Here is a 23,995-nt window from a genome sequence, read left to right on the forward strand (position 1 = left end):
GGCGGTGCTTGCGGGCGCAGTGGCGGAGCCAAACAGTGGTGGAGCCAAGAATTTATATTAGGGGGAGAACTTGAGCCAGAAATTTATATCTCTCTATTCATCACGTGCTTGCGGGCGCAGTGGCGGAGCCAAGCAGTGGTGGAGCCAAGAATTTATATTAGGGGGAGAACTTGAGCCAAGAATTTATATTAGAGGGGGCTGAACTTTTACGTAGGGGTGAGCATTCGGATTTCGGATCGGATTTTTGACTGATCCGATTCGATCCGAAAATTCGAAATTTTTCTAAAATTCAATCCGATCCGAACCGAACCGTATTATCTGAAAATCCGAATCCGCAAATCCGAAAAATTTTGGATAAAATCCGATCCGAACCGAAAAACCCGAAATGTGAAAAAAAATTCGAAATGTCAAAAAAAAATTCGAAAACCGAAAAAATTCGAAAAATCCGAAATAGATGTCAACCTAACATATTAGATAATTACAATCAAATTAAGGTCATAATTAACAAGCCATTAATTATAATCAACCAAAATGGGAGTATAGGGTTAGAATTTAGAAATATTTAACTATTTAAAAATTAATAATTATATATATTTATTTATAATATTATAATATTAATTATATTATAAATATAATTCGGATTTCGGATTTTTTCGGACTTTTAAGGTGCCAATCCGATCCGATCCGAAAATCCGAAATTTGCTTAAAATTCAATCCGATCCGATCCGAAAATCCGAAAAATCCGAACCAAATTTTAAATTTCGGTTTGGTTGGGACCGGATATTCGGATTTCGGATATTTTGCTCACCCCTACTTCTATGGGAGTTCGGGGGCGGTGGTCCGCGATTTTTTTTGGAGGTATTTCGTATATTTTAGATATTTCTACTTTAAAAATAAGTATAATAATAATAATAATAATAAAAATATTTTCATAAATTATATAATTTCAATATGTTACAAATAACTTAAGACTACATACTTGGTGAGCTAATTGTTTTCGTTTGAAAAAACAATGATAATTAACTTAATTCTATATGTATTCATTGATTGAAAACGTTGCAATATCTTTTCAATATACACGACCAAATTATTATTTATCCACTCATTAATCAATTATATATATTTATAAAATTAAATAAAATGCACACAATACCAACAAATAGAAGAAGTGATACAAAATTAACTAGTGGGAATTATCACTTTTAGCCATTTTTCATAAAAACATAAGTTATATAGCCCCTCCTTATGAAACATAAGTTAAACAACCCTTTTTAACTTAAAAGACTAGAGTGCCCTTTGATTTTTTATATTTTTATTTCATATTTGTATTTATTTAAATTTTACATTTTATAACACATTTTTAATATTTTTATTTTTACATTTTATATATTATTTTTATACACATTTCTTTTTTTCTTCATGTTTCTTCTTCACATTGCCGCCATCCGCCGGGCGGCCCGTTGCCATCCGCCCCTGCTGCCGCCAGCTCGCCGCAATCCACCCATGCTGCCGCCGGCCCGTCACCGTCCGTCCCCGCTGCTGCCGGCCCGTCGTCGTTCGCCCCCACTGTTTCCTCTAAAATTGGCCATGGCTGCCATGGCTGATTTTCGAGCTCTACCATGGCTGCCATGGCTGCCAAACCAATTAATCACGCCTCTCCCTCTCTCTCTAGCCTAGAATCATGTCCCAAATCTCTCCAAATCACATCTCTCTTTCTCTCTACCTTAGAATCACGTCTCAAGCTCCAACCCACGCGTCCCAAGTTCTAATCGAAGCCGCATTGTTCAAACCCTCGCGTCCAGTACTCGATTGAGTACTCGATCGAGTACTCGATGGAGTACTCGATCGTCCATCGAGTACTCAATCGAGCACTCGATCGAGTGTTCCATCGAGTACTCGTCAGATTTTTTTCTCTCTCTTCTCTTTTTTTATTATTGTTTTTGGGAAGTTGGTGCTAAATATGTATTTTGCAATGTATAGGTCATTGCAATTTGCAATATTGGTGGATGTCATTGAGTATCTATACGCATAGTCAATAATGACTAGAAGATTGAGTTATATAACTATACGTTTTGTTTGAAAACTAAACTATTTTGATATTAATTTGAATTGATTTGTGGTGGATTATAATATTTGATGATTGGATGATAATTTTATATGATTATCATATTTAATGGTGCGATCAAAATTAGCACAAGCGTATAATAGTTAATAATTACATGTAAAATAAGTGTATAATTAATTAATAATTACATGTTTTATAATGACAATACTTAAAAAAACAAACAATCTTTAATCTTAGTGAAAAAAATATATAACATATTTTATAATCACAATAATAAATGAAAAAAAATCATCATTGTTTTTCAGTACTCGATGGTGTTGACCATCGAGTACTCCATCGAGTGGTGAAGAACAATCTTCAATTTTGTCACATGTGTCACATGTTGAAATGAAAAATATAATACCGATAATAATTCTCGTTGGTGATACAAACAAGCAACATGGACTTAAATCAAAATAATTGAAAGAAAACCATCATTGATCTTCACTACTCGATGGTTTACTCGATGACGTTCATCATCGAGTACTCCATTGTGTAGTGAAGAACAGTCTTTAATTTTGCTCATTTTCTCGAGATTTGTCATTATATAAAGCATTTCGCCGGTCTTAAATAACGTGTTTGTGCTAAATTCACTGAAAAATGAACATATTCAGTGTACTTAGCTATTGCACTTGAGTAAGTGTGTATATATACTACATAAGAGATAGTGTGGACTTTTATTTTAAAAATCAAAAGATGTGTCACATGTTGAAATGAAACATGTAATAACGATAATAATTATCATCGATCGTATTTTATAATAACCAAATACACTCCCGTTGATGTTACAAACAAAAAACGTGGATTGAAAGCATAATATCAAAAGATGTTCCACGTGTTCATCGATTATCACACCCCATGTTATATAATATCCAAATATACTCCCGTTGACATTATAAACAAGGAATGTGGGTTGAAATCACAATAATTGATAAAAAAAATCACCATTGTTCTTCACTACTCGGTCGAGTACTCGATGGTGAACGCCATCGAGTACTCCATCGAGTAGTGAAGAACGATCTTCAATTTAGCTATTTCTCTCGTGAATCTTAATGATACGAAGCGTTCCCTCGCTCTTAACTAACGCGTTTATGCTAAATATGGTGAAAAATATAAGTATTAAGTGTATTTTACTATTGCACTAGAGTAAATGATTGAAGTGTAGAATATCTACTTCATAAGACATAGCGTAGACTTTTATGTTCAAACTTAGGATACATGCCACGTGTTCATCGATTATCACACCCATGTTATATAATATCCAAATATACTCCCGTTGACGTTATAAACAAGGAATGTGGGTTGAAATCACAAGAATTGATAAAAAATCACCATTGTTCTTCACTACTCGGTCGAGTACTCGATGGTGAACGCCATCGAGTACTCCATCGAGTAGTGAAGAACGATCTTCAATTTCGCTATTTCTCTCGTGAATTTTAATGATATGAAGCGTTCCCTCGCTCTTAACTAACGCGTTTATGCTAAATATGGTGAAAAATATAAGTATTAAGTGTATTTTACTATTGCACTAGAGTAAATGATTGAAGTGTAGAATATCTACTGAAGGAATATTAAACTGAATTAACGTTCCGCTTTGCCCGATGATCGTTTCTTGGATTATTATTAATTTATCATACAACGATTAATCCTAACATGCTCCTATGAATTTAACAGCTGCACGTTGGAGTTCAGAAATACCTGAAGAATTCAGAAGAATTCGCAGATTCGCATCTGAACAGACCAGTCAGCTTCAAGCCTTCGTTTGAAGCCTCAAACGTCCTCAAATCGTATTTCGCCCAGAAATACGACTTCTTCGTCTTGGAGAGAGCTTTCCGTGGCCGCCTGATTCGTCTGAATCGGAGTTCTGTGGAGGAAGTTATGGCCGTTTTACGGAGACTGCCAGAACTTGGTTTCCTGCGAAAATCTGACTCCAGCTCTGATCTTCTCGACTGTATCCCGCTCAGCTTTCACCGTTGGATGGACAACGATCTATGAAAGTCCCAAGAGAGAAATAAGTCCCACACGTTTTTCTTCCCTGCGCCCCACAGCTCTCAAAACCCTAATATTTTATCAGTGTGTTTTTTCCCTGAGAGCTGACAGCTGTATTTAAATAAAATTAAATACGTGTGGGCACAGAATTAGTGTAGGAGACGTCTTTCTCTCCTTCTAGGGCTAGGAGACATTGGGCCAGTCCAGGGACCAGATACAAGGAATAAAGATGGGCCTCAAATAAATTAATTTATCTATGGTCAGCCCAGACCATAATTAATTTATAAATATCAGTTCATTCCACTAGAGAACTGATACTGACTTACCCCTTTATTGCCGGTGATGAGTCGGGGCTTGTATTTAGACTTATTAAATCTCCGTATTTAAAATATCCGACATCCATTAATTAATTAGAGCTCTGACAGCTTAAATTAATTAATCTCTTAATAATTCCTTAAGCAGTACCACTCAAACTTTATTATTACGCCTGAACTTAATCAACCTGCAGGGTTTAGCGTAATAAACCTTATTGAGCTCCTTAAGGGGATGTCATTATCCTATACCGGATACGGGTACTAATACAGATAATCAAATATCATATATTAACCGCTATCACCCAAGATACAGAGTACTCGAGTTAGTATATAACTTTCACCCATAGTAAGTCAAAGTGATATACGAATTAATATATATATCTGAATACTTATTAGTATTAAGATTTATAAGTCACCGAGATCTTGATTCTTCACTTAAGTCAGATAGAAGAATACATCTCAACTGTGGTCCTATCAATACGTAATGACGTACCAGTATAGACAAGTAGCCAAGACAAACTACTTCCATCTATACTGCAGCCTAAACCAATAACTTGTCCTAGAGTTATTTCGGCTGTGATCATATTATATCTCTTAAGGTTATTCCAATTATATGGTCTTCTGTGATCTACAACACACCATATAATCTACTTATATAGAGATAAAGAACATACATATGCAATCATGAACACAATCAGATAGGAGATTAGATAGTGAACTTAGGAAACATTGTATACAAGCATAAAACGTTCTTGCTTTCAGTATACAAATCCAACAATCTCCCACTTATACTAAAGCAAACTTTTAGTATACAATGCGTCTATTTACCAATCACCTAACACTTCTCCCACTTATACTTAAAGTTTCCTAAGTGGGTGGCATCAATCGCATTCCCATCTTTCAATGACCATTTGCGATAAGCCTTTTGTGAAAAGATCAGTATGTTTCTCCAATATGTGAGAATTTATTCTTTGAGCACATAACCTCGATTTACGAATAATCGTATAACTTGGTACTTACTCTCCATGTGTTTGACCCCTTGTGGTTCTAGGATTCCTTAGAGTTTGCAACTGCACTTGAGGTACCACGAAGGTGATGCTCTCACGCAAACTAGGAATCATTCTTAGACCCTGGAAGTAGTGGTCAAACCAAAAGGTTTTACCTCCCAAGGAAAACACATAGCTCGAGGTAATTATTCTTTGTTCCGGTCAGCCTGGAAATCCGAAATCGTATAATCCAAAAAGGAACTAAACTGTCTAACTAGTAAACTATCCTTATTCTCTAGTCATGGACTTGAGAATATAATTTACCACAGTTTAGTATCCTTAACTAGGACTATACAGGTATCTTACAATCATGCTAACTGCATAGCAAATATAAGATCTCGTACATAGTAATCCATACATGAAGCTATCTACTGCGGAAACGTAGAATACTGCCTTCATTTCCTCAACCTTAATAGGCATCTTAAGACATATGTCTTTAGATAAAGGAACGCCATAGCTCAAAGGTTGCAAACCTTTCTTGGCGGTATGCTAACTAAAACGAGTATTCTCAGTATCAATGTAAGACACTCGAGATAAGCCCAACATCGTTTTCTAGTGATCCCTTATAACTTTGATCACAAAGATGTATACTGTACCTCCTTAGTCTTTCATATGAGACTGTTCGGATAACCATTACTTTATGTCTTGACAATAGCTCCATATTGTCACCAATTAGGAGAATATTATCTACATAAAATGCAAGATAAACCACATCACCGATGACACGAGAGCGATTGACACGAGATGCTTCTCTCCCTTCCTCACGTAACCTCGATGGTTTAAGTGAGCTGCTATGGGTAAAATGATCCGAATGTTCTGAGCATGGCACTGGCGAAAATATCATCATAACCTATACCCTTACACTGGGCATAACCTTTCGCCACCAGTCTAGCTTCGGAAGCTACGACCTTGCTCATTCGGGCCTGTCATTATCTTGTATACTCACTTACAACCTAAGGCATGACTGCCTCCTGGTAGCAAGATTTTCTAGTATACACCCATATCTTTAATGGATTGCTCCATTAAGGTGTGCCAAGAATCTACATTCTCGTCTTCCACTAATTCCAAGTAGATATCTGGGTCGATTCTCTTATATTCACCACCAGGGACTGAATCCAAAGATTCTCCCAAGAATATAAATCGATCGGGTTGTCCCCAACCCTCCCACTACAATGGATCTGTGGTGGCACATGTGTGTCAACAGTGCGTGCAGTGTCTTGTGGTACAAAAAACTCTTGCACACTTGGCTTGGGTGATGAAATCGCCTGTCTAATGTCTTCAATTTCTTGAAGCACACTACCTGACTTGGATTAGTGATTATTCCCATAGCCCACTTCTAAGAATCGTGTGTCATTGCTAATAACCACCTTCTGATTCTTTAGGACTAATTGCAAAGATGCATAACTCATCATCGGACATATTTTTTTTAAGAGTGACCTATTTCTTCTCTCCACCACACCATCTTATATAGAGATTACATGGTGTAGTAAACTGGGTTGGAATCCCAAACTCTGATAATGAATCAGAAAAGATCATTCCTAACACATTATTGGTCTTTTATCCCCTTTGTCATGAATGACCCGGTCTCCATCTTTTCCTCTATACAGGATTCGCAGGTTCCAAATGGTACAACCTGGACTGAATCCAATGTACTATTTAGACAAGAGCCTTTGGATCCTGTTAAGATAGATGTGACCTAATCTAGGGTATCAATATATGTGTAAGATCCTCATGAGAGATTAGCCTTAACTTTTCTCTTTCTTTTGTTCGATGATGTAAATGCAATATAAAGGTATTTTGTAGACAAGTTATAGTATGAAGAGAGATGTTCAAAATACCAGAATAGACAACTTTGTCATTTCTTATGATAGAAACACCACTATCAAAAATGACATAAGATCCATCTATTCAAAATTTTGAAACATGATAAAGAACTCTCAAAAACTAAACTATGTCTTTAGAACTTAAAGACAAGTCTCCAATTGCAATAACTGCGACTCTAGTCACGTTGCCTAGGAAGACAATCATCTCATCACTTCGCAGCTTCCTTGTCAGCTTACAAAAAGCCATGCAAGGTGTAACAATTATTATCAGTTTCTCTCGTTATCCACTACTCACAATTGAGTAGAAAACGAGCTGACATGTCTCAGTTACTATAGCAAGTGAAGTACCTTAACCCTTTGCCTTGAGTATTGAAATAAGAAATCTCCAATACTCAATCTTATCACACCACTACTCCCACTATTTCCCTTGTCTTTCTTGCCCCTTGGATCCTTCTTCTTCCCGTCTTTTGACGGAGAAGATGGCCATCCTTTGGCAATAACAAGTGTTTGCACATCTTTTTCCCACAACTTCCTTAGCTGTAACTAGAGCATTCAACAACTCAAAAGAGTATATTCTTTCTTGCTCACAACAGCGTTGAGGCGGAAGTTCTTAATTAAAAGACTTGGGAAGAAAGTTCAGGATAATATCGACTTTTGCCTCACCGTCGATACTTCCACTGAGCAAGTCAAGTCCGTCAAAATTTGCATGACATGCTCGTGCACTGAGTTGTGCTCACTCATAAAAATAACAAGATTACTCTCATCAAATTTAAATGAGCAGCTCAGTTCGACTCTCCGAACACTTTCTTGAGATTCAGCATGATGCTAATAGCATCGTCCATGCCCTGATGTTGGAGCTACAAGGTTTGTGACATTATACTCATAATAAAGCATATAGCCACATTATTCGTCACATGCCACCTTTTATGCAGTTCCTTTTTCCCATCAGTTGTCTCATTGTTCGAACAAATAGAACGTCGAGTAGTAAGCAACACAAAAAATTGTGTTAGTTTGTGATAAAGATGAAAATCCAAAACTGCGTTTCCTTTTTTTTTATAGGTGGACCGGTTAAAAGACTTTGTGCAAGAATAAAGAAACAGGAGACATAGACATATCTGAAAGTAACGAACATAAAGCACATAATTCGTAACAATAATATTGTAACCTTTTGATAAAACAATATTAATGAAACCTCCAATTGCTCAAAGAATTCTATGTGCAAGCCACGAGGGGTGGACGTTTACACATAAACTCCTCAACCAGACTATTAACCTAGTCGTTTAATTTCCATCCATGTCAACTTAACCTTTTGACAAAGGAAATTAATAATTGGCTCCTTTAACTAGACCATATCATTATCAAGAAGGGACTCCGAGGGGGAGTTGTACATTGTACTTGAAAAGATATCTAAGCAATGACCACATTTTAACCTTGAAAATTAAATTCTCGAAATTAACATACTCACGCGGACCATGTCGCTTTCAATTTAACTTTCTTGGTTATCTTATTTAATTCTATTCTCCAAAGTACTTGTGAAAACTATACAAGTAAGCCACGAGGGGTGGACGTTTACTGCATAACTCCCACTACTTTAATGGTTTAAATATTTTTATAGAAACCTCTTCTGACAAACTTATGAAAAACAAATGTGAAGTAAGCCACGAGGGGTGGACGTTTACTCACATTGTTAATCACTTTGTCTAGAGACCGCATGTGGAGGTCTATATAATTTTAAGAATAAAAATCATTAAACAATAACCACAATCTAACTTCGAAATTAAATTCTCAAATTTGACATACTCACTAGGACCATGCCGCATTCAATTTAATTTCTTAGTTATCTTATTTAATTCCATCCTCTAAAGTACTCGTGAAAAATTATATGAGTAAGCCACGAGGGGTGGACGTTTACCGCATAACTCCCACTACTTAAATGGATTTAAATATTTAATAGAAATCTCAACTCAACAAACTTGTGAAATCGAACATGAAGTAAGCCACGAGGGGTGGACGTTTACTCACATCTCAATCACTTTGTCTTGAGACCGTTTGTGGAAATCTAAATAATTTTTAATCATCCATAAAATTATTAAGCTTAGTCTTTTTTTCTTTCAAAAGGTTTGATCATGCTCAACACATAATCCTAAACATGCTCTTCTAGAACGCAACATGTAAAACATGCTCGCAGAATTCTAAAACATGCTTAAGAAAACGATAAACCTAGCATGCTTGTCTAAGCGCAGTTAATAAACACATATTAACAAGCAAAGACAAAAACAGCATGCAAAGAGCATAAAGGATTAACACCACGACATGCAAAGAACAGAATTAAAACAATAAAGTTCTTCGTGACCCATTCGTGGAATCCCAATTCTAATCTATTACATTTAAAACAGAAAAGAAAAGGCGCAAAAACGTAAAAACTCGGCCCGAACAGCTTCATCAGGCCCATCTTTGAAAATAGGGTTTGGGCCCCCTAGGGTTTGAAAATCGGCCACCTAGGGTTTGGAACCCTAGGCGCCGCCGCCTCCCTTCCTCGACAGCCGCTGGACAGCGCCGCCGCAGCAGCTCCCGGCGTGCATCGCAGCACCCCGGCGCGCATCCCGGCACGAGCAGCAGCCCGACGCGGCACCCGCCTGGCTCGGCAGCAGCTCTCGGCGCCACCAGCTGCAGCAGCAGGCGCGCGCAGCCACCAGCAGCGGGCTCCAACGCGGACTGGACGGCAGCAGCGGCAGCGGCAGTGCGTCGCCTCCCGGGCACGCCGCGCGCACAGCGTGCAGGCACTGCCCGAGGTGCGCGCTGCCCCCATCACTCGCCTCCTCCTCGCCTTGACCCGCGCCATCAGCAGCGGACTCCGGCCCCTCGGCGCGCAAGCAGCAGCGGTCGTGTGACGCCGTCCGGGCACGCAGCGCGCGAAGCACACATGGGCAGCCCTAGGCGTGCACCGCCCCCACTCGCCCCAGCGCCGCCTCGCCTCGCTGATCCGTACGAGCAGCAGCAAGGACGCACGATGCCAGCCCGGGCGCGCGATGCACAGCGCACAAGCGCTCGTGCTCGCGCGGCCCTCGGCGCCGGCGGCCTTGCTCGCTCCGTGCCCGTTGGCCTCCGTTCCACCAAACACCGTTCCTCGTTGTTGATTCGTCGTCATCCTCGTTTCGTTCCTCGGTTTTACAGATTTACAACGGAAAAACAAATACAATTGAAATCCTAATCTAACCACGGATTTTCTCGTGGTGAAAAACGATTACAACGTCAAACGACATATTCCACGAATCAACGAACCACGAAGAACAACAGCAGTAAAAACAACGCACATTATTAATCGTACATAAATTAATAATAGAGCCAAGAAAATAATCCTGGGCTCTGATACCAATTGAAGGAATATTAAACTGAATTAACGTTCCGCTTTGCCCGATGATCGTTTCTTGGATTATTATTAATTTATCATACAACGATTAATCCTAACATGCTCCTATGAATTTAACAGCTGCACGTTGGAGTTCAGAAATACCTGAAGAATTCAGAAGAATTCGCAGATTCGCATCTGAACAGACCAGTCAGCTTCAAGCCTTCGTTTGAAGCCTCAAACGTCCTCAAATCGTATTTCGCCCAGAAATACGACTTCTTCGTCTTGGAGAGAGCTTTCCGTGGCCGCCTGATTCGTCTGAATCGGAGTTCTGTGGAGGAAGTTATGGCCGTTTTACGGAGACTGCCAGAACTTGGTTTCCTGCGAAAATCTGACTCCAGCTCTGATCTTCTCGACTGTATCCCGCTCAGCTTTCACCGTTGGATGGACAACGATCTATGAAAGTCCCAAGAGAGAAATAAGTCCCACACGTTTTTCTTCCCTGCGCCCCACAGCTCTCAAAACCCTAATATTTTATCAGTGTGTTTTTTCCCTGAGAGCTGACAGCTGTATTTAAATAAAATTAAATACGTGTGGGCACAGAATTAGTGTAGGAGGCGTCTTTCTCTCCTTCTAGGGCTAGGAGACATTGGGCCAGTCCAGGGACCAGATACAAGGAATAAAGATGGGCCTCAAATAAATTAATTTATCTATGGTCAGCCCAGACCATAATTAATTTATAAATATCAGTTCATTCCACTAGAGAACTGATACTGACTTACCCCTTTATTGCCGGTGATGAGTCGGGGCTTGTATTTAGACTTATTAAATCTCCGTATTTAAAATATCCGACATCCATTAATTAATTAGAGCTCTGACAGCTTAAATTAATTAATCTCTTAATAATTCCTTAAGCAGTACCACTCAAACTTTATTATTACGCCTGAACTTAATCAACCTGCAGGGTTTAGCATAATAAACCTTATTGAGCTCCTTAAGGGGATGTCATTATCCTATACCGGATACGGGTACTAATACAGATAATCAAATATCATATATTAACCGCTATCACCCAAGATACAGAGTACTCGAGTTAGTATATAACTTTCACCCATAGTAAGTCAAAGTGATATACGAATTAATATATATATCTGAATACTTATTAGTATTAAGATTTATAAGTCACCGAGATCTTGATTCTTCACTTAAGTCAGATAGAAGAATACATCTCAACTGTGGTCCTATCAATACGTAATGACGTACCAGTATAGACAAGTAGCCAAGACAAACTACTTCCATCTATACTGCAGCCTAAACCAATAACTTGTCCTAGAGTTATTTCGGCTGTGATCATATTATATCTCTTAAGGTTATTCCAATTATATGGTCTTCTGTGATCTACAACACACCATATAATCTACTTATATAGAGATAAAGAACATACATATGCAATCATGAACACAATCAGATAGGAGATTAGATAGTGAACTTAGGAAACATTGTATACAAGCATAAAACGTTCTTGCTTTCAGTATACAAATCCAACATCTACTTCATAAGACATAGTGTGGACTTTTATGTTCAAACTTAGGATACATGCCACGTGTTCATCGATTATCACACCCCATGTTATATAATATCCAAATATACTCCCGTTGACGTTATAAACAAGGAATGTGGGTTGAAATCACAATAATTGATAAAAAAATCACCATTGTTCTTCACTACTCGGTCGAGTACTCGATGGTGAACGCCATCGAGTGCTCCATCGAGTAGTGAAGAACGATCTTCAATTTTGCTATTTCTCTCATGAATTTTAATGATACGAAGCGTTCCCTCGCTCTTAACTAACGCGTTTATGCTAAATATGGTGAAAAATATAAGTATTAAGTGTATTTTACTATTGCACTAGAGTAAATGATTGAAGTGTAGAATATCTACTTCATAAGACATAGTGTGGACTTTTATGTTCAAACTTAGGATAAATGCCACGTGTTCATCGATTATCACACCCATGTTATATAATATCCAAATATACTCCCGTTGACGTTATAAACAAGGAATGTGGGTTGAAATCACAATAATTGATAAAAAAATCACCATTGTTCTTCACTACTCGGTCGAGTACTCGATGGTGAATGCCATTGAGTACTCCATCGAGTAGTGAAGAACGATCTTCAATTTCGCTATTTCTCTCGTGAATTTTAATGATACGAAGCGTTCCCTCACTCTTAACTAACGCGTTTATGCTAAATATGGTGAAAAATATAAGTATTAAGTGTATTTTACTATTGCACTAGAGTAAATGATTGAAGTGTAGAATATCTACTTCATAAGACATAGTGTGGACTTTTATGTTCAAACTTAGGATACATGCCACGTGTTCATCGATTATCACACCCCATGTTATATAATATCCAAATATACTCCCGTTGACGTAATAAACAAGGATTGTGGGTTGAAATCACAATAATTGATAAAAAAATCGTCATTGTTCTTCACTACTCGGTCGAGTACTCGATGGTGAACGCCATCGAGTACTCCATCGAGTAGTGAAGAACGATCTTCAATTTCGCTATTTCTCTCATGAATTTTAATGATACGAAGCGTTCCCTCGCTCTTCAATTTTACTATTTCTCTCGTTATTTTTAATGATTTGAAGTGTTCTGTCGATCATTGTTCTTCACTACTCGATGAAGTACTGGATGGAGAACGCCATCGAGTAGTCGGTCATCGTGTACTCGATAGCACCATCGAGTAGTCGGTCTACTCGATGGACTACCGAGTATCGTATCGAATAATAAATTTTTTTCATTGTTTAGAGTACAAACGACGTAATATTTTATTTGTTAATTAATCCAAAAAATAATACAAAAAATATTATTATTTTTCATTACTCGTTGGTGTACTCGATGGAACCATCGAGTACTCAGTGTACTCGATGGCACCATCGAGTACTCGGTGTACATCTTGCACAATTTTTAATTTTACTTATTTTCTCGAGATTTATAATCAAAATTATGTTGCATTTAATTATTAACGAATTATACGCTTGTGCAAATTATAATCGAACCATCAAATATAATAATCAACTAAATTATTATCCAATCATCAAATATTATAGCCACACTCAAGTCAATGCATATAGTTACGTAATGAAATCCAACATTACAAATTGCAATAACCTACACATTACAAAACACATATTTAGCGAAGAAAAAAAGAGAAGAAAATAATTTCTGGCGAGTACTCGATGGAGTACTCGATCGTGTATTCGATGGAGTACTCGATCACGATCGATCGAGTACACGATCGAGTACTCCATCGTGTACTCGCGACAGACAACAACTGGGCGGCGGATTGCAGCAGCAGCGGCTGGGCTTTAAGCCCTAGTTAGGCAGCGGAGAATGGGGCTTCAGCGGCGGACAAGGGTCGGCGACGGGTTGGACGACAAGGGCTGAACTTTGAGCCCTAGTTTGGCAACGGAAAAGTGGGGCTTCGGCAGCGGCAGACGTTGACGGGGGCGTTTGTGCGTGAGCTGGGCTTCGACAACGACGGAGCAACAACACGAAGCATGGATGCACTTCGACGGCGACGGGTCAGACGACGGAGTTGGGCGAGCAAAATTTTTTTCGGCGAGCTATGGCTGTAAATTACAATTTTGAGAAAGAGAGAGAGAGAGAGAGAGGAAGAGATTGGCTGGAAATCGCGCTGCTGGAAATCGCAGCGTGCTTGAAATCGCAGCGCGCGACGGCGGGCTTGGCTGGGCTTCGACGGCGACGGCGGAGTTGCGGCGGCGGCGGCGACGACGGGTGGTGAAGATGCTCACAGTCGCCGCCCTTTCTTCTTTTTCTTTGAAGATGAAAAACGTGAAATTCAAATTGAGAGAGAGAAGAGAGGATTGTAATTGTTTGTCTATTTTGTTAGAAAAAAATAAAAAATAAATAAGGGTATAATAGTACTTTCAGCAAAAAAAGGTTGTTTAACTTATGTTTCATAAGGAGGGGCTATATAACTTATGTTTCATAAAAAAGGGGCTATAAAAAGATTTGTCTCAATTAACTATCATAACCTCTATTTAACCACCCTTTAATCATAAGCATAATTTGCAACACAAAATAGTATCAGAATCAAGAATAGCCGACAAGAATAATGCAATAAAATTAATAAGAATATATATTTTTTAAATTAGAGGTGGGCGGAATTATTATTATTTATGAATAATAATAATAATAATAATAATAATAATAATAATAATAATAAAATATTTATAAAATAAAATTGGGGATGGGCTTCAGCCCACCCTAGCCCATACATGGCTCCGCCACTGCGCGAGAGCACACATATGTCAATGTCATGCAAGGAAATAGTCGGGTCGAGATTTTTAATCTATTGTTTTTATTAAGAGTATCCGCGGAGGGGCTCGTAAAAAGAGGGCATGCTTTTCATCCTTATTTTCACAAATTTCTTCAACCTTATTTTCACACAAATTTCTTCTTTATATATCCCACTTCTCATCTTCAACTTTTCTTTCTATTCTTTTTATTTTGATATTAAAAATAAAATAAAATTGGAGTATAATTGGAAATATTGGTGGAACAATAACCCCCAAAATCCTGCCCCATCGCCGGCTAACCAAAATTCGTACGGCGGAGCTTTTTTGCCGTTCTCTTAAGAATCAAACGCATTCACCCCGATGGATCTTGAGGCAATTAACTTGAACAAAAATTATTTTCAAGACGATAATTTGGCTGAGATACTCGCCATGTCGTCGACGACGAAGCAATGGGACGACTACACTTCGGCAGAGACAACGCTCATATGCATCTTGTGGGCCGAGGCTACTCTAAACACTGTCAAGGGAGCTTATCAAAAGGCTCTCATCTATTGGAGAGGCCTAGTCATGAAGTACAACGAGCAGCGACCTCCCAACATCATTCAACACGACGTGAAACAAATCAAGTTGCACTTCCAATGCGTCCAAAAGGACATCAAGGTGTGAAAAGTAATATACTAAAAAGGCCGAATCAATTAGGGAAGCGGCATGAGTGATGATCAAATCAGTACAGCCAATCAAGTGAGTATCACCCCAATCACGAGTTTTTTTTTTTTTTTAAATATCTTCATGCTTGGCGTGTGCTACGCGAATCTCAAAGATTTGCATCTATAGGCGAGGATGTCCACTCCTCCAAACGTTCAAAGGGATCGAACGGCCTCCCCACAATGACTTCTAATGAGTCGAGTATCACGACGAGCCCCTAAGACCAAAAGACCAGAAAACGAGACAAGGAAAAAAGAAAGAAGAATGCAGAGTCGTCGGCCAAAGGGGATAATAAAAAAAGAGTGATCACCGCTATGAAAAATATGGTCAAAGTGATGGATGTTTTCTCCGAAACCCGATGGGACATCGCCGACTCCATTCTCATCTGCAAGGATACGTCTCAAGTGAATCTCGTCGAGTAGGAGTTTCACCAAGGAATGGTTGCGCAAATTCACTGTTGCTGAGAATTTTAATTTTTAGTATTTTATTTTTATTTTCATGTTATTTTAATTTTTAATTAATGAATTTTAATGAAATTTATGTTGTTAATTTAATTTTGAAATACATTTAAAATATAGAAAAAAATAAAATAAAATTTAAAAACCCCTTAAAAACCCCATTTAAAATAGAGAGCTTGATTGTGGGGAAGGGGCTCATAAATGGTAGAGACCACTTAAGAAACCCTTAAGGGACTCACGGTTGCGGATGTTGCGGATGCTCTAAAGGCTAAAAGCCAAATACAAAAAATAAATTATACTCCATCCGTTCCACGAATCTTGACACGTATTCCTTTTTGGGCCGTTCCAAGAATCTTGACACATTTCCAAATAAGGTAATAATTATTAACATCTCTCTTCTACTTTATCACTTTTATTACCTTATTTCTCATACTTTATCACTTTTATACTTTATTACCTACACACTTAAAACACTAATCTACATCTCCTTAATTTCCGTGCTGAAACCAAACGTGTCAAGATTCGTGGGATGAAGGGAGTATAAAAAAGGAAGTTAATGAAAAAGAAAAACCCACATAATAACAAATCTATATATAATATAAAAGATGAGTTTTTTACCACCAATTTTTCTCTTTCATCTCATTTTTCCCACCAATTTTTTTTTTCTATTTTAAATATTTTCAAAAAATTGTTATCTTTGATGGATGAAAAATAATTCAAAATGAATGTTAAATTAAAGATCACGATAAATCTCTAACTCAATGTAGAAATTTTTTAAAAATGAATTTAAAATAAATATATTGTGGCCCATACAATGTACAAGAGGGTGTACTAATTCTTTTAAATTTGATATAATTCACATATTTTTATAGATAATTAACCCTATTAACAAAATACATCTTTGGATTCATAATTCTTCTTATATATATTTATAAAATTGCATTAAATTAGGTAGGGACTACGCGAACGCATTCCCCTTCTATCACAAATTATGAAGTAAGCTTGACAACTTGGATCGACTTTAGGCAAGCACCCCTTTTAAGTGCAATGGAGGTTGCAAACCTAGGTCATGAGCCTTTTAGATCACCCACCCTGTCCAAGTAAATATGGAATTTGATTTTATTTATTCTATTTATCCATTAGCTACTTCCATACTACATCTATTTGGATGTCTGTGTGGAGATATACTTTTTTCACAAAAATTGCTTACTTCACTTCATGTTTATTGGCTACGTATGAGGTATAACAAAAATTCAATTTAAACTTACATTTGTTGGAAATGTGACATTTACTTTTTGGTGGACGTCGTATATCACCAAATAATTCATGCAATCAGCTAAGAATTAGAATGGTATAGCAACAAGTAGGGTCGAACCACAGAGAACGAGTAATCACTTCAAATTCCTAGAGATCTAATTCGGTGTAGCCTTAATTTTGAGAGAAAAATATTAATCAACTAAGGAATTAAATAAATCAAATAAACAATTACTAAAATTCAATGAAAGAAAGGTAACTCGGCTCGAATAAATCCATACTAATTTAATAACTCCGTTCATCGACGCAAAGATAAATTAATTTCTATCAACCAACCAGTTATAGGATACCGTGAACGCAACGGACGTACTCCAATTCCTACTTACTGTCTCGATAGACAGCTGGAGACGCTAGACCTGCCTATTTCCCTTATTAAAATATAACCTAGCTGGAGACGTCACACCTATATTTAATTAGGAGTGTAATCGAGTCGAGTCGAGCTGAATAGTGTCTTGCTCAAGCTTGGCTCGTTTAGCTAATCGAGTTGTTTGATTAATTATCCATCGAACTTTAATCGAGTCGAATACAGTGCCGAGCCTAATCGAGCTTTTTAAATTTAAATTTTTAGTTATGTTTATAATACACAAGTTAATTTTCAAATATATAAGTTATTTTATTCACAAAAATATAATATATTTACTATTTTCTTGTAAATAAATGATGTTAATTAGATACTTAATCCAAATATTATTAAATATAGTAGTATAAAATATAGTAAGACATTTAATGAATACTCTTATCTTTTTAAGATAAATCATTTAACGAGCTTGTTCACGGGCTAACGAGCCGAATATCGTGATGCTCAAACTTGGCTTGTTTAGCTAAACGAATTGTTCATTAAATTACTGATCGAGCTTTTATCGAGTCGAACATCGAATATCTCACGAGTAGCTTGGCTCGTTTACAGCCCTAGATTTAATATTCTAATAGCATTAAGATGAAGGAACCCGATTTAGACAAATTACCTACGAACGCAAGTAATAATTCGTCTACCAATTTATTCCTACTATGAACATGGTAGCTTTATCACTAATCAGCTCTATTCCAACAATTACGGATTGGAGGAAATAATTGACTAATCCAATTAAATCTAAGTTGACCAGGCTTAAATTAAATCAGAATTGTCTTTAAACACAAGGAATAAATCGAAATCCATAGGAATCAATTATATGAACAATTAGGTCTCACTGATATTAAATCAATATTTCATTATTCTCGCCGAATTAAGAAAATTAGCTAGTCATACTATTAAAATAAAACACAATGAAATTGAACAAAGAAAACATAACTAATAATCTAATAAATTTAAATAAAATCGAAATTTATCACCAAAAATTCAATTCCGATGAAAGCCAGGAGAATTATCTCCAATAAAAGAAAACAAATCTCCAAACTGTTTCTACAGACTCTCACTACCGCCGCCCGAAACTCCAAACCAACCGCTAATCCTCTAATGCCGTGAAGTCCCAAGTTCTCTGATTTGGCAAAGTCTAGTGCTCGTTTGGTTCAAATAGAAAAATGAAAAGATAATGGAATTAAATAAAGGAGTGGAATGGTATTAATTATTATTACTTTTATTGAGTGTTTGATGTAGCAATGGAAATGAGTCATTAATAAGAGATTCTCTTTCTTTTGTTTCTCCTCTATTTTGAGGGATAACAAATTGGGCGATTGTGTTATTCTCAAGTAAGAGTAATGGTTAACTCACTACACAAATCAAACAACAAGTAATGGATTCAATTAATTAAATTCATTTCCAACCTTTAAAAACACTCAACCAAACGTGTGCTAAATCTCTAATCTCACAAAATAAAGGCAGCCGCCAATGATAGATTTGAAGTCCTAAGCTTGTTAATTCCTCAAATAAAATCTTCACGTCCCACATGTATTTAATGGGCCAAGCACTAATTTAATCTACTAATGAAGCTCATGGCCAAAAAGATAAACTAATTAAAATTAGAGCCCAATAAAATTTTGCATTTTTCCTATCATTTTGGAGGGTAGGGGAGAGTAAATTGAACTGAAAGTCTGAAACTGAATCAAATTACAGAATTTGATTCAATTTTGCGATAATTTTGGATTCAATTTGAGATCTTGTTCATCTAAAATGTATTTGAAATACAACCAACACAAAGATTATAAAATTGGATAATCATTTCTTATTCTAATTTTTCGTAGTCTTATTTTAATTAATCTTTCAATCTTTAAAATTTATCAATTATAGCTTTTGAAACATCATTGGTTATGTTTTCAATTTTATCGTCAAAATCAAAATAAAATAATTGACACAATGAAAAGATTAGAATAGAAAACATCATTAACCAGTTTGACTCAAATTGTTATGTTTTTCAACGAATAAAACACCCACTAAAAAGCCTATAAATTGATACAAATAGTTGAGGTCTGCAAATGATGATTATCCTATAAAATTTGACTTAAATTATTGGGGTTTTCCAATGGAAAAACACCCTTCAAAAAGTGGCGTATGCTGCTTGAAATGCGACGAGCACACGGTATTCTTTAGTAAAAGGCGAAAGAATAGTTCGCTATGTGCTCAACGCGCAGCTGCGTATTTAAACACTTCACAAATTTGCCATATTTATTAACACTGGCGTAGCATTTTGGTTGGGTCTGTCGATGTGGGATTCCTCCTAAGAGTAAAAAGTGAATGCTCTTTCTTCTTCATAATTAATTTAATTAATGACTGCCTGGATTTCCTTTCACTATTTGCTTTAACGAAAATTTTGGTACTAATCTAGTTTCTAATTAAATGTATACCTGCATGAAAGATAGTATTAAAATACATACATTATTAACATAACACTCTAGTCCTTTAAAAGAATTTATTTATATCGTTTTAGACTTTTAGCTATATACTTTTTCCATTTTCTTTCTCTAAGTATAATTCAAACCTCGTGTTAATTGAAATTATTGCAAAAGTTCCTACATGTAGAATTATCTGCAAGTGTTGTAAACGTGCACGCGTGGGAGTATTGAAATTTATTTTTCATGATTTTTCTTGACTTATTTGACCTAATAAGTCAAAAATATTTTTAAATATAGAGTTAATTGCCTATAAATATCGTTTCATAACAAAATTTGCCTATAAATATATAAATTATACCCAATTTTTGGTGTTTGACCAGATCTATTTTTTAAGTCAAAAAATACATAAATTTTTAATTTTTTGGAATTTTACTCGACTTCAAAAGTTCGTTGGCCAATAACTTGATTGTCTGAATTTTGATGGGCAACCCGAAGGTACCATTCAAAAGTTCTTGATGTTATCTTTATAATGATACTTATATTATTGAATTTTAGTCACCAAAAGTGGTTGGAAAAAAGATAAAATATAGAATTTCGTATCATCAACTTTCATGCTATTTCTTTACCACTTTCGGTGACCAAAACCAACAACATAAGTATCATTAGAAAGACAACATCAAAAACTCTTCCAACATTACCTTCATATTACCCATCGAAATTCAGACAATCACGCCATTAGTCGACAAACTTTCAGCTCAGGTCAAATTTTGAAAACATAAAAATTATGTATTTTTTAATTAAACAAATAGATTTGATTAAAAACTAAAATTTAGGTATTCTTAGTGTATTCATAGACCATTCACCTATGTTGCACAGGTGCGGGGGGCGGGTGCGGGAGCGATATGATTCGGGTGCGGGGATACAGATTTTCAAAAATTATAGGGTGCGATTCGTGAAGGATACGTCTATTATATTTATATATTTTATTACATATAAGTATAACCAATCAAATATATATATATATATATAGCCAATAAAATTTATAGGGTGCGATTCGAGAATTTAGAAGAGTTAGATTAGAGAGTATAATGTATTAGTTTAAATATTTAATACTCCCTCCGTCCCACGAATCTTGACACATTTTCCTTTTTGGGCCGTCCACGAATCTTGACACGTTTCCTTTTTTGGCAATAATTATTACCTCCTCTCTCCTACTTTATCACTTTTATTACCTTCTCTCTCCTACTTTATCAATTTTATACTTTATTAATCACACACTTAAAACACTAATCTACAACTCCTTAATTCTCGTGCCGAACCCAAACGTGTCAAGACTCGCGGGACGGAGGGAGTACTACATTTAAGTAAAAAATATATAAATTGAGCCCAACAAAATAAAAGAAATCGGCCCATGACCCATGAAAAAGAAATTGGCCCATGACATTTAATTGAAAGAAATCGGTCCATTTTCTCACAACCCTATCTCTCCTTCCTCACAACCCACCGCCATCTCTCTCTCTCTCTAATCACGCGGCGCCGCCCTTCATTTTCTCTCTCTCGAGCAGCAGCACCTCCACCACCACCAATGGCCTCCGCCACTCCCCTTCCTCCATTCCCATCACAAGATCCGGCTCCACTGACGCCGCCGCCCCCGCCCGGCCCACTGCCTCCTATCTGTCGTCCCTCTCTCTCTCTCCCACGCGTTTTTGACAGCAGATGGCCAAGAAAGGCCGCCGTTGCTACTGCTCATTTCTCGGCTGCATCAGCGGTGCCTGGCCTTCGGCCCCGCCGCCCTGCTCAACCGTCTCGGATCATGCCGCCTCGCCTCCTGCCAGCCAACAACTCCCTGTAAACACAAATTTTTTGTATTTCAATTTGATAAAATACAAAACGCGTTACAAAGATAATTTGATAGATTTGAAGATAGATTTATGCGGGTTGTAATCTCTAGTTAATCCTCTGATTCTTCTCTTCCATTTGATTCTTGAACAAGCTCGAAGGTTCTTGAAATACTTGTTTTGATGATGCCAATCCAAAGGACTTAAGTCATGATTTTGAATTGAACATTGAACTTGATTTGATTTGAGAACATTCTTAGAATTTGTAAGAATGCCTTGAAACTTTCGAACTTGATTTCTTTGGATACTCGAAGATCACTTCAAAGATTCGCAGGAATACTTGAACATTTGAAGAAATACTCGAAGATTTGAAGATACTTGAATACTTGAAGATTTTGAAGGATACTTGAAGATTTGAATGCTCAAATACTTGAAGATTCGAAGGATACTTGAAGATTTGAATACTCAAACGATTGAAGATTTGAAGGAGACTTGAACGTTAGATAGAATTCTTCAAGATACTTGAATACTTGAACTTTCCAATTCTTCGCCTCTTCTACTTGTGATACTAGAGAGAATTCTTATGCTCTTCAATCTTCCGTTCCTTCACGTCGTTATAATGAGCACCCCAACACCTCTATTTATAGATTTTAGAGATGGGCTTCGTGGGCTTTATGGGCTTTGGGCCTTCATGCATGGGCCTTAGGGCCTTAAGTGGCCAATAAGCCCATTAATTCATTTTATTAAATATTAATTATATATCTATTTTAATTTAGGAATAAAATTCCATTTAATAAAATAGAAAATATAATTGAATATTTAATTCATGAATTTACACGTGGCACGATTTAATTCGACGACAAATTTAATTGCCTACAAATTGCCCCATCGAGACTTGTTTATGGACGAAATGCCTTTGGTAATAGACGAGTCTCGAAATATATCTTGATAGTTTAAACTCTTATCGCGGAGTTCTTGATTTTCTTTGAATTTATAAATAGTTTATACTCGTATTTAGGAGTTCTTCATTTGATTTTGAAATTTTAAATAGTTTATACTCGTATTTAGGAGTTCTTGATTTGAATTTGAATTTGTAAATAGTTTATATTTGTATTCAGGAGTTCTTGACTTGAATTTGTAAATAGTTTATACTCGTATTTAGGAGTTCTTCAATTTGAATTTGAATTTGTAAATAGTTTATACTCGTATTTAGGAGTTCTTCAATTTGAATTTGAATTTGTAAATAGTTTATACTCGTATTTAGGAGTTCTTCAATTTGAATTTGAATTTGTAAATAGTTTATACTCGTATTTAGGAGTGCTTGACTTGAATTTGTAAATAGTTTATACTCGTATTTAGGAGTTCTTCAATTTGAATTTGAATTTGTAAATAGTTTATACTCGTATTTAGGAGTGCTTCAATTTGAATTTGAATTTGTAAATAGTTTATACTCGTATTTAGGAGTGCTTGAATTTGATGACCGATTAGGCTTTGTATTTTTAATCTGAACATATATATTGACAATTGGCTATTTAATAGTAACATATAATTGCCCCACAAAAAGCCCACGTCCATTATTTGAAAAATTAACTCCAATTTTGGCTTGAAACTTATTTTGGGCTTCTCAAAGTTAAATTAGCCCAATTCTCCATGGAGTGAGTAATTTCTTGTCTTGAGACTCAATCCCCATCATCGGACTAATTTTCTGCGGCAAGAAACCAGCACCTTTGATTCTAAAGCAGGAGAAAGCTGAGAAGTGACCTTATTCGAACTCTTCGCTGCCAACTTCCCTTTTTAATCCCATCTTGTCGTGGATAGAGGTTGAACAAATAGATGAAAATGGAGGGTATACTTTCGATAATTTGATGAAGGTGACAGCTTGCAAATTATGTTAAGGTATCAAACACCCATTTTGACAGAGTATTCTGCCCTCCACCTTTCACCATGGCCCAA

At 36.6% G+C, this 23,995-nt stretch overlaps 2 non-coding genes across 2 annotated transcripts; both read right to left on the reverse strand.

The window, feature by feature from the left end:
- Window positions 1–17,075: 17,075 nt before the first annotated feature.
- LOC130996316 (U1 spliceosomal RNA) lies at window positions 17,076–17,232 on the reverse strand. Its single transcript, XR_009092501.1, has one exon. It is a non-coding gene; the product is annotated as a U1 spliceosomal RNA (small nuclear RNA).
- Window positions 17,233–19,886: 2,654 nt separating this feature from the next.
- LOC130996463 (U5 spliceosomal RNA) lies at window positions 19,887–20,005 on the reverse strand. Its single transcript, XR_009092635.1, has one exon. It is a non-coding gene; the product is annotated as a U5 spliceosomal RNA (small nuclear RNA).
- Between the last annotated feature and the right edge of the window lie 3,990 nt (window positions 20,006–23,995).

This window comes from Salvia miltiorrhiza, chromosome 7 (genome assembly GCF_028751815.1).
Source record: "Salvia miltiorrhiza cultivar Shanhuang (shh) chromosome 7, IMPLAD_Smil_shh, whole genome shotgun sequence".
NCBI classification, from domain to species: domain Eukaryota; kingdom Viridiplantae; phylum Streptophyta; class Magnoliopsida; order Lamiales; family Lamiaceae; genus Salvia; species Salvia miltiorrhiza.